Source organism: Peromyscus leucopus, chromosome 20 (assembly GCF_004664715.2).
Source record: "Peromyscus leucopus breed LL Stock chromosome 20, UCI_PerLeu_2.1, whole genome shotgun sequence".
NCBI lineage: Eukaryota > Metazoa > Chordata > Mammalia > Rodentia > Cricetidae > Peromyscus > Peromyscus leucopus.
This window is the reverse complement of record NC_051080.1, coordinates 4,131,927-4,144,484: the sequence shown is the minus strand read 5'-3', so window position 1 is coordinate 4,144,484 and position 12,558 is coordinate 4,131,927. Positions and strand designations below refer to the sequence as shown.

At 47.5% G+C, this 12,558-nt stretch overlaps 1 protein-coding gene across 2 annotated transcripts in view; it reads right to left on the bottom strand.

Annotated features, from left to right (window-relative positions):
• The window catches only part of Lima1 (LIM domain and actin binding 1), a 108,613-nt gene extending 96,446 nt beyond the window's left edge, over positions 1-12,167 (bottom strand). Inside the window, exon 1 of one of the 2 annotated variants that reach the window (XM_028874591.2) lies at positions 12,067-12,167. The gene's annotated coding sequence lies outside the window, so the exon portion shown is untranslated. Of the gene's footprint in view, positions 1-11,293; positions 11,382-12,066 lie in introns of those variants that run through there. The other variant, XM_028874592.2, reaches the window with a different exon arrangement.
• Between the last annotated feature and the right edge of the window lie 391 nt (positions 12,168-12,558).

The window sequence follows — 12,558 nt, the reverse complement described above, 5'->3', positions numbered from 1 at the left end:
TGAAGGCTGGAGCGGGAGGCAAAATTCATGCAAAATTCAACACTAGAATATGCTTTTTTAGTATTTTAAAAAGTCACGTGCAATTTGGGTTCTTAAGAAACAGGGGTTCATCAGGAATGGGGTGGGGGGAGTCGGAGGCTGTGGGAACCGCCTGGGCACGGAGGCAGGAAGGGAACCGGGCGGGTCCAGGAAACCGTGAATCACTGCACTGCTACCGTGCCAGGAGGGTGGGTAGTGCCGAGAGATAAGCCCAGGAAAATGTGCTGGGGGCATCTTGGAGGGCATGTACTGAAATTCAGACCACTTCCTGGGGTACTGGCCCCCCTGAGGTGCGTACATGACTCCTGAAGTCCTGTTAAAACGTTACGTAACCAGATCGATTCCCCCAGAGAGGTCTAGGTGGCACCGGACCATCTCATCTACCTTTCAGCAACACCAGGCAGTTTGCATGTGGGTAATCTGGCAAAGCCACACTTATTCAATGTTGCTGGCAAAAATCAATCAATCAATCAATTAGGAGACTGATGAATGCCATGACCACTGCTGGGCTACACACACGGGAGTTGGAGGCCAGCATGAGATACTCAGTAAGATCTTGTCTGAGAAAAACAAACTAGGGGGCTGGAGAAATGGCTCAGCAGTTAAGAGCACACGTTGCCCTTGCAGAGGATCAGAGTTCAAGTCTCAGCACCGACACTCGGCAGCTCTCAACTGTCTGGAACTCTAGCTTCAGGGAGCTGACACCTCTCAGACTTCCTAGGGCACAGACACATATACATTCACATTAAAAAAAAAATTAAAGACCTAAGACTGGAGAGTTCGCTCAGTGAATTGCCACTTGCCACACAAGCCGGACTCCGGACTCCAAGGTGGAAGAGAAAACCAACTTTTGAAAGTTGTCCTCTGACCTCCGTGTGCACACTGTAGCACACTTACACACATACACAAACAATAAAACAAAATAAGTTCTAAAAAAAAAAAATTAAAACTAAGAGGGAAATAAAAATAAACATTTATCTTATCTATTTCTAAAAAGTTTCTTTTTTCTACTTTGAGATAAGCTATTCTTATAGCCCTGACTGACCTTGAACTCACAATCCTCCTCATCTCGGTCAAATGCAGGGTTTCAGGAGAAGCAACCAGGCTGAGCTCAGAGTAAGCATTCTAAAAATGAGTTCCTACAAATCCCCAAGAAAACACTAGGAACAGGCTCTGTATGGAACAGCCGACACTGTCCAATAACTTGACATGGCCACAGAAATCCTCCTGTAGGTGAGCCTTGGCTCATAGCCAGGACTCAACAGTGTGTGCAGTCAGCCAGCAGGGTTCTAACTTATTTTAAGAGATTCCCGAGGGTCAGTCTACGCGAGTACCTAACAGCACTGCACCCCTTTTTATTTTAACTTCTCTCACCCTGAAAGTTAAAAGGATTATCTCAGGGTTCCACCGAGCCTCGCCAGTCCAGTGGGCACGGCCTTTATTGCCTCTGATCTTTCCTAGGGAGTCTACAACAGGGGAGGGGTAAGGCCAGGGCCAGGGGTGACTTCAGAATGTCTACAGGGTGGACTTTGGGATCAGTAGCCCAACCCTTCCGTCTCACAGAGACGCTGAGTCAATGAGTGACTTGTCCTGGCTGGGGACAATACTCGGATGGTCTTCTCCGAAGAATCTGTCTTTCTCTGTCAAGTGCTGTCTCAGGGGTCACCAGCTCTGTCCCCACAGGGCATTAATACACCACAACCTTAGCTTTTCACACTGCTACTTTGTTCTGTTTTTCGAGACAGGGCTTCTCTGTGTCGCCCTGGCTGTCCTGGAACTCACTCTGTATGTAGTCCAGGCTGGCCTCGAACTCACAGAGATCCGCCTGCCTCTGCCTCCCGAGTGCTGGGATTAAAGGTGTTCGAGCCACCACCACCGCCCGGCCTCACTTTCCACCCTTTCAATCCACTCATCCCATCTGCTTTGTAAGCCCATCTTTTTCCCTATGACCTTAACACCCCAGACAAATGAAAGGACCACAGACAAAATCTATTAAGACCAAAGAAAAGCCAGTGGTGGTGGCGGCGGCGGCGGCGGCGGCGGCGGCGGCGGCGGCGCACACCTTCGATCCCAGCACTTGGGCGGCAGAGGCAGGCAGATCTCTGTGAGTTCGAGGCCAGCCTGGTTTACAAATCGAGTTCCAGGACAGCTAGAGCTGTTACACAGAGAAACCCTGTCTGAAAACAAACAAACAAACAAAAAGATGAAATAAAAATGAGAATGAGATTGACCGAAAGGCAAGTCACTGAGAAAGAAATGAAATGGAAATGAATGTGTGACAGATGTTCCGTCTGACTAGAAACTGAGGAATGACAAACAGGGCAGGGTGACAGAGTCTGCAACCCCAGCAGCCAAGGCTGCCCCAGTCAAGGCTAGCCTAGGCTAGAGAATGTGTGATTCTCTCAGAACAATAAGGTAAGTGAATAAATAAATCCAAACTAAGTCAACTGTGTTTATCAGATCAGAAAACCTTAAAGAGTAATGTTCACTCAATGCTACCAAAGACGCAAACTCTGGGCGCTCACACCACTGCAGGTGAGACTCGCACTAGTCTTTATGCAAAGCAGTTTAAAATATGCAAATGTGCAGTTTTATTATGCATCCTCCCTGAAAACGGGGGTGGGGGGGGTGAGGGGGTGGGGTGGGGGAAGGAACATCTCGGTGGGGGTGGGTGCTGGGAGTAAGAGCTACAGTACCACAAATGCTAGGCACGTGTCTACCACTGAGCTCTACTCCCAGGCAAGGGGCCCCTTTGCGAAGTCCTGGTTGGCCTTGAACTCCCTAGTGCTGGGATTAAAGGCACACACCTCCATTCCTGACTTCCTTTCAGTGCCTACAAAAAAAAATTATTATTATTAGTGTGTGTGTGTGTGTGTGTGTGTATGTGTGTGTGTATACACATGAGTGTGGGTGAGTGCTTGTCACAGTGCATGTGTGGTGGTCAGAGATGATGTGAGTGTAAGTGTGTTCCAGTCAGGAGTCAGGTGTCCTGTCCTGTCCCCCCACCCGCGCCCCCATCATCAGGCCTGTGCTGGCTACTTTTACATCATCTTGACAAGCTACAGACATCAGAGAGCCACTTTGAGAAAAAGCTTCCACAAGTCGGCTGTAGGCAAGCCTGTAGGGCATTTTCTTAATTAGTGATTGATGCAGGAGGGCCCAGGCCATTGTGGGTGGAGCAACCTCTGGGCTGGTGGTCTTGGTGTCTATAAGAAAGTAGGCTAGCCGGGCAGTGGTGGCGCACGCCTTTAATCCCAGCACTCGGGAGGCAGAGCCAGGCGGATCTCTGTGAGTTCGAGGCCAGCCTGGTCTCCAAAGCGAGTTCCAGGAAAGGTGCAAAGCTACACAGAGAAACCCTGTCTCGAAAAACCAAAAAAAAAAAAAAAAAAAAAAAAAAAAAGAAAGAAAGAAAGTAGGCTGAAGCCAGGCAGTGGTGGCAAACTCCATTAATCCCAGCACTCGGGAGGCAGAGGCAGGCGGATCTCTGTGAGTTCAAGGCCAGCCTGATCTACAGAGTGAGTTTCATGACAGCCAGAGCTACACAGTTTCAAGACAGCCAAAAAAAAAAAAAAAAAAAAAGAAAGAAAGAAAGAAAAGAAAAAAGAAAAAAGAAAGAAAGAAAGAAAAGAAAAGAAAAAAGCAGCCTGAGCAAGCCAGTAAGCAGCACCCCTCTATGTCCCTGAATCTGCTCCCGCCTTGTGTGAGTTCCTGTCCTGACTTCCTTCAGTGATGGACTAAGATATGGAAGTGTAAGCCAAATAAACCCTTCCATCCCCAACTTGCCTTTTGGTCATGGTGTTTCACCACAGCCATAGTGACCCTAACCAAAACCACCAGACTTGCCCAGAAAAATCACTCTCCCCTGCTGACCTCTCAAACTAGCCCTTTTTACTCATCATTCTGAGACCTAGTCCCAGTAAGTTGTCCAGGCTAGCCTCCTATGCACTCTGTAGCTCAGGATTACCTTGACCTTGCAATACTCTTGCCTCAGTGTCTAGAGGAACTGGGAGCACAAATTTACACCACCAAAGCCTAGCTGGCACTGGGCAGTCAACACCCAGTAAGCTGAACAGAGAGCTCAGTATACTCCTGCAGTCTTGGCATTTGGGAGGTGGAGGCAGGAGAGTCAGGAATTAAAGGCCAGCCTGGGCTACATGAGGCCCTGTCTCAAAAAAAAAACTTTTCTTAAATGTTTTAAATGTTAATAGTATTATCATTGCTGCTAAGTGGTAGCGAGGAGGACAGTGGCAGGACATTAGAGAAAAATCACAGGATTATGTCTGCGCAGATAGACTCAATGTCAGACTTTGAAAAATAAATGTGGACAGGGCGCAGCTAAGTGACCAAGAGCTTGCCTAGCATCCTCAAGTCCCTAGTCGTGATTCCCAGCATTTCTTCACACAGAAAAAGTTTGTGTAACTATCAAATAAAAGCACCTCAATATCATTAATTTATCAGTAATGAAATGAAACAAAATTATCAATACTTCTGTGTACAAAACAGAATACGTTTGAAGGATTATAAAATGTCCCATATCCTGAGCTGTGTTATAGACTATGTAAAAGTTTCACACTTATTATCCGAAGTATAAAGTGTGGTATATTTGCTGGTTCTGTTCCTTTTTTTTTTTTTTTTTAAGTTTTTTGAGAAAGAAACCCACCCTGGCCCTGAAACCAGAGCTAGTGAAAGAAACACATTGTAGCCCTGAACCCAGATCCAAAGAAACACACCCTGACCCTGAAACCAGTGCCAAAGAAACACACTTTGGCTCTGGAACCAGAACCAATGAAAGAAACACACCCTGACCCTAAAACTAGAGCCAAGAGGCTAAAAAGGGCCAGTGAAGGACACACACTTTGGCCCTGAAACCAGAGCCAATTTGCTCCTGACCAACTGAGCAGGAAACCAACCAGTCCCTGAGCAGGAAAACCAACCAGTCCCTGAGCACGAAATCTAGCCTATCTGAGCTCGTCCAAGCTCAAGGGACTGAAACCTGACCAATTCCCACCCTGAAAATCTTCTCCCCGGAAAAACTCTGCCCCTAAGAAGCCCTGTGTCTGGTCAGTTTGCTGCTGCTGCCTTTGGCTCTCTTGAATGAGGGAGCAGAGTGGAGCGGAGCAGAGCAAGGTTTTAACACTTAGGCTGGAGAAACTTTCCTCCAGCGGAGTGGAGTCGATGTTACATTGCGGAGTAGAGTTGATGTTACATTTGAGTAGAACTGTAACAACTTCCCTGGGGAAACCCTCCCCTGCCGGACAAAGCTGTTACATCAGGGAAACCTTCCCCTGGAGCAGGGCTGTAAGCAGCTACATTTACTCCGACTTTTGGTACTCCTTGGCTCCCGACTGCCAGGAATCCTTGACATCCGAGCTGCAATGCTTACAAGGGTTTCTCTATGTAGCCCAGGCCGTTCTGGAACTCACTCTGTAGACCAGGCTGGCCTCGAACTCACAGAGATCCACCTGCCTCTGCCTCCTAAGTGCTGGGATTAAAGGCGTGCGCCACCACCGCCTGGCCTGTTTCTTTTTTTGTGAAAGTGTATCGTGTATCCCAAGTTGGCCTCAAACTTTGTAACATGTAGCTGAGGATGTCCTTGAACTTCTGACCACCCTCCACCCCACGGTGCTGGGATTGCAGCCATGTACCACCATGCCCAATTTTAGTTTTAGTTTTTTTAATATTTAGTGGATCATGTATTTGCAAATAAACAATGCATGTATACCACACCTGATAAACATTAGGGCGCTAGTCATCCACACGGATGCAAACTCTGAGTGTTGTAAGTCACAGAAGAAGCGGGCTGAGCTGCAGGGCACCAGGCAGAAGCACCACGCCTACTCTGTTCTCTTCTTAGATGTTATAGATGCTTCGCCGTGGCGGGAGGGGCTGCTTTGGAAGCCTAAGCCAACAACACACTGTTAGCACAAAACTCTCCTTTGTTGACTCTAAACTTACAGCCCACGTGATTTTATTTTCTACACGAGCATGTGAAAACACAGTGGCCTTCACAAGGGGAAGATTCTTATTATAATCAAAAGGTTAACCTACACAGTTGGAGAGGTAGTTATTTAGAAGGACTGTGCACGTTTTAAAGGGAGCTCTCTTTATTCACGTTCCGAGCTAACCTTTCTGAACGGACTGTTTTCTAAACCTGGCATAAGGACAGGCGTGAGACTTGGGCAACTATCAACGAACCATGGAGCTGAGTCCAAGGAGGCGCTTCCAAGGGGCTTGGAATTTCCCACGTGGGAGAAACAGTGTATCACTGCATATGTAGCACCCGTCTCACACTACAGGACAAGAGGCGGCAAAATGAAGTACCTGGTTTTACTTACATAGCACCAGATACACAACTCAGACCTTTCAAAAATGTGTGGATGCTTCATGTGGGGGGGGGGGTGCCACAGGGCCAGGTGGAGATCAGAGGACACCTTTAATAAACCAGTTCTCTCTGACCACCCTCCACCCTGTGGTGCTGGGAATGCAGCCATGCACCCCCACACCCAGCCTTACTGTTTGGTTCTTTCTTTTTTAAAAATATTATTTTTATTTTATGTGTGTAAGTGTTCTGCTTGCACATAAGTGCACCACATGTGTGTCTGGTGCCCACAGAGGCCAGAGTGGGATGATGGAGGCCCTGGACCTGGAGTTACAGACAGTTGTGAGCTGCCTTGTGGGGTTTAGAAAGGGAACCAGCTCCTCTGTGTGCGCACTCTTGGCCGCCCAGCCATCTCTGCAGCCTTTGGGTCTTTTGAGCTGGGTTTCCTCATACAGCACAGGCTGGCCTTGAACTCCCTGTATACTTCAGGCTTACCTTGAACTTCTAGTAATCTTCCTGCTTTAGCTCCCCAACTACGATTAAAGTCTTGCAGCCCAGGCAAAAAGCAGAAAGATCGTGAGTTCTAAGCCAGCACGATACTATATGCTTCTAACTCAGTGGTTCTCAGCCTTCCTAATTCAGTGACCCTTCAATACAGTTCCTCATGCTGTGGTGACCCCCAACCATAAAATTACTTTTGTTGCTACTTCACAATTGTAATTTTATTACTGTTATGAATTGTAATGCAAGTATCCGATATGCAGGATATCTGATATGTGACCCCTGTGAAATGGTCATTTGCGCTCCCCCCAAAGAGGTCATGACCCACGGATTGAGAACCACTGTTTTAATCCCAGCACAGGGAGGCAGAGGCAGGAGGACCACCGAGTTCAAGTCCACCCAGGTCTTCATAGTGAGTTCCAGGCTGGTAAGGACTACACAGTGAGAGCCTGACTCAGGAAAAACAAACAAACAAACAAAAACTAATTCTAAAAGAAAATCAAAAGAATGTAAATTTCAAGCTACTGTACGAATGTCCTATAAGTGAATGTGTGCAATTACTAAAAAAAATTGTTCTAAATAACTCTTATTCGTATGTATGTTTCTATTGGAGTTTATGTCATTGGTGTGAGGACACCCTGTTTAAGAGAGCATTAGAGTCTCTGGCGTTGGAGTTCCAGGGGCTTGAGAGATACCCAGTGCAGATACTGGGAACAGAACAGCCCCTAAAAGTGTTTTAAAGTGACAAGAGAGAATCAGACATGCCTGCTGATGACTGCCTGTCGGGTGAGACAGTCTTTCAATGGAAAGAAGTCTTCACTCAGTTGACAATTTGAGTCACAGGGGCTGGAGAGATGGTTCAATAGTTAAGAACACTTAAGCTCACTGGGCAGTGGTGGCGCACGCCTTTAATCCCAGCACTCGGGAGGCAGAACCAGGCAGATCTCTGTGAGTTGGAGACCAGCCTGGTCTACAGAGCTAGTTCCAGGACAGCTAGGGCTGTTACACAGGAAAACCTTGTCTCAAAAAACCAAAATAAAAATAAAACACTTAAGCCGCTGCAGCGATCCCAAGATCAGTTCCCAGTACCCACATCAGGCAGCTTGAAACCTGTGATTCTAGCTCCAGGGGCCTCTGATGCTTCTGGGCTCTTTGGGCACCTGTATTCCCAAGCACATGCTCTCTCCACCCACACACATACACATAGGTACAGATAATAATAAACCTCAAAAAAAAAAACCCTCTGAGTCTTAGACCTTTACATGTAGCCACAGAATAAACACATCTGAACGATCCTGCTGAAAGTGCCATTTACCAAGAAACTCAACTTTCCGATAATAAAGCAGAAACTACTTAAAGCCACTAATATATTCCTAAACACCTGGAGCGTCTGCTGAGTGACTGAACCACATCATGAGGTCACCGTGCACAATCTACAATGGAGTGCTTTATCTTCCTGTAAGACGCAGTAAAGAACACAGTGGCCTTCTAAAAAGTAGTTTCCTCCTGCATAAATTATCTTAGGGACAAAGTTAAGTAAGCACTTTCTATCTGTAGAAGGAGCACAGCTCCATTTGAACGACTGTCATGTGTAACATGCAATGAGGACAGCTTGGGAATGGGGCCCAAGCCCGACATGCCGAGTTCAACCTCAGGCCCTACACTCTGGAAGAAGAGAGCTGATTTCCACAAGTTGTCCTCTGATATCCGCACGCATGACATGGCCTACACACACACACACACACACACACACACACACACACACACATACACACACACTAAAATAAATAAATGTAATTTAAAATGAAAACAAAAGGGAAAGCTTGGAAACTATTAAATAATGACACGCCCCCCCCCCAATTTGTGGTAAAGTAGTCATTTATAGTGAAGATGCCTAGCGATCTCCCACACTCAGCATTTCTATGTGTGTATATGTTTGATAAACCTCTGGCATAGAATTTTAAACTGAACTATACCTGATTACAGTTGACGGGTGAAACCCTCAGAAAAATTAAAATCCTATTTGAAAACTTTCTAACAAACGTCTGTAGATATTCAAAATACATAATTCGTGCAAATAAAGCTGATGCTTTTATTAAAACTTCCTATCAGAAAACACTTTTCAGGGAGCGAAGGAGCCGAGACAAGCAGGTCAGAGAAAAATGCTCACTGACTGACTTGGCTCACATCGCCAAACAAAACCACTACCCCACACGCTGTCAACTCAAAGCGTTTGTTTTAAAAGGAAAACAGGTCCTCTGGGGGAACCACATCGTGGCTCTCCTTTGTATGTTAGGGTACCGTTAAACGGTTGGGAATTAATAAAGGCCTGTGGTCGTCTCTGGGGATGGTGGTACAAACCTATAATGCCAGCACATGGAGGGCAGAGGCAAGAGACTCGGGAGTTCAAGTCTAGCCTCCGCTACATAGCAGTCTGAAGCTAGCCTGAGCTCCATGAGATGAAGTCTCCAAAAAACCCAAAACAACAACAACAAACTTGCAGCGGAGTGAAGCCTTTTCTTCTTTTTTAAAGTATTTTATTTATTTTTAGTGCACTTGTGTTTGGCCTGTGTGTATGTGTGTCTGTGTGAGGGCACCAGATTCCCTGGAACTGGAGTTACAGACAGTTGTGAGCCGTCATGTGAGTGGTAGAAATTGAACCTGGGTCCTCTGGAAGCGGCAGCCAGTGCTTTTAACTGCTGAACCACCTCTCTAGGTCCAAATGAAGAGTTTTCAAAGGCTACCTTAAACTTTGGATACCAGATCATCAAAACTCTCCAAAGAACCCTCAAAGGCTCCGACCTTTTCTCCTAAATGGCATAAGACAAAACATACTTTATATTCTGTGTGTGCGTGTGCTGGGGATTGAACATAGGTTCTCACACATGCTAACCTCACTCTCTACCACTGAGCTACATACACTCAGAGTCAAAACAAGACATTTAAAGAGTACCTAGGCAGTAACAAGTGTCTCTGCTGTTAATAGAATTGTTTTCATTTCTGAAGCTTTCTCTTCCTAGAATTATTAGGTTGAAACTTGGCTCCACCTTTAACTAGAGTCGGGAACAAAGCCTGAACGTACCAAGTCAAACAAAGCCATACAATGAGGTAGTTTTTACAAAATGGCACTGCTTTGCTAACCATGCCAGCACACTGTCTCGGCCCAGAGACCTCACAGTTCAGGACTACCTGACACACTCCTTCTTCGTCTGACACCTTAGCAGTGAAAAAGAGCTCCACCAACTTTTACTGAATCACTGGAGAATTAAACAGGCTCCAATCCCACTTTCAAAAGGCCATAGAGTTGACTGGCCAAAGATGTGGCAAGAAATATGGGTGGTAAAATATACGGCAGTCGGGAGTACTTTTCTAGAATGCACATGCCCCAGGGTTTGATACCCAACACACTTGGGGGTCTCCCGGGGGTGGGGGGTAGAGAGAAGAAATACCTAAACAATAACAGCAAATGATTTCACCAATATGTAAGTTGTATCTGTGTGTTGCCTAACCCAGTTCATTGTAGGCTCTTTTAGAGTAGGGGTTTGGAACTCTGAATTCACAAAAGAACTGACATAAAATTCACTGAAAAAAAATGTTTTGTTCCCCCCTGCAAAAAAAATTCCTAACATAATTTAGTACCATATTATGTTATTCTATCAATGCAAATATATGCGAGTGGAGACCTCTACAAAGAAGTGACCTTTTCTAGGCTGGCAAGATGGCTCACCAGGTAAACGGTGCTTGCCATGAAGCCTGGCGCCACGAGTTCAATCCCTGGAACCCACACGGCGGAGGGAAAGGACAGACTGCCACAGCTGTCCTCTGACCTGCACACAACACACATGCCATGGCACACACACAGCAAATAAATGTAAAATAGTAAAAGAAAGAAAGAAAAAAGTATTTCCGGGCTCAACAGGTGAAAAACATTTGCTGCACAAAGCCTGGCGATCGGAGTTTGATCCTCATATCCCAAGGTGGAGAGAACCAGCTCCTATAAGCTGTCCTCCGACCTCCACATGCCTGCCATGGCACCATGCTAATATTTACACACACACACACACACACACACACACACACACACACACACACACACACCACACACATCACACACATATATATGGAATGGTGGAGCACGTCTTTAATCTTAGCATTTAAGATGCAGAGGCAGCCGCATCTTGGTGAGCCTAGTCCATATAGCCAGCTCTAGGACAACCAGGAACTTTTTTAAAAAGCAGAAAGAGGAGGAGGAGAAGTTATTTTTTGAAAAAAAAGAAAAAACAACACATTTTTCTGTCAACTTTATAGCTCTTTGAAGGTTGTCTAAACAAGATCACACTTCTTCCACAGAATTCCTTAAGACCAGCCATAGACGCTAACTGGAATAAGTATATTGCATCAGGAACTATGTAGATTAAAAAGTATTCCACTTACCCACTTAGATGCAAAAGAGGCTCTCTCCTCCAAGGGACACTGTCTTAAAAACTGACAAGCTCAGAGCCTGTGGCTAACTTGTAAAGTCAACAGAACCATTTGGATTTGGCAGATTTTCGAAAGCTGGAATTAGTAGCAAGACAATAGAAGGTCCGTATCTCTCACCAGGATCAGCTAAACTCATTGTACTACTGAGCACCAATAAGGAGGCAGGGACGGGCGCCAGATGGCTCGCTCCTAGCACCCACAACTTCAGGCTTGAGCGTGTGTGGCCAGGGGTGTACAGTTACCCAATATTAACACCTACGGATGTGAGTGAGCCACGGGTCCCAGCTCAAGTACCTGAGAGCGATGTGAGAAGGACAGCAAGTAGGGGCTGCTATGTTCTTAACACTTCTCGGGAGGTTGTTAAGTTTTCATCAGAGTTCATCTGAAGGAATGGAAGGGAGGGAAAGCGGAGAGGGAAGAGACGCATCGAAGAAGGAAAGAGTTGCTGGATGATCATCTCCCTGAGAGGGAGTCTTGACTTTTGATGAATCGCCACTTTCCCTCCATCCCGTGGGAGACCATGGGGCGGGACAGCGAAGGCTCAGCCCCGCGCACTTCCCAGAAGGGCGAGCGGAGGGTGGGAGGCTCCTCCATTGCCGACCCCAGGGGGAGAGGTTCCCGCTCCCGCTCCACCCCGCCTCGGAAGGCGCGGACAGAGTGCGGAGCGCAGCCGGGGTCCCCGAGCACACGCAGGCTCCGGGGATGAGGGGAGAGGAGGCTCTTACCAGACTGGAGAGCCGTCGGCGCTCGGCGTTGCACGGCCACCGTCCCTGCGCTCTGCCCAGCGCACCTGTCGCCACCGGGCTGCAGCACCTACAGCTCGGCGGCCACGCCCCGGTCCGGCTCGGGGCCCCGCCCCGGCCCCGCCCCCTGCTGCGGAGGCGCGCACGCCTCCCGCCTCCCGAGCGGCTTCGGGGCGAGCGTGCTCGCTCCCGGCGGCGTCTTCGACTCGTGACCGCCGGCGTCGCCCTAGCAGCCGAGGCGATGCGGGAGGCGTGGCTCCCGCGTGGCCCCTCCGGCTCACCCTACCTCCGCTCTCTAACTAGGGATTGCGGCAATCCGAGACTCACCCAGAAGTCTGGTCTAAGTTCAACTGCAGGGGAGTTCCCGGTGCAGAGGTGTTTTACAGGAGGCCATGGCCTGTGCTGTAGAGCTGCGAATGAGGCCTGGCTCGGGCTGGCATTCGGTCAGCTCACCTTGGTGGACCTGAGTTCTCT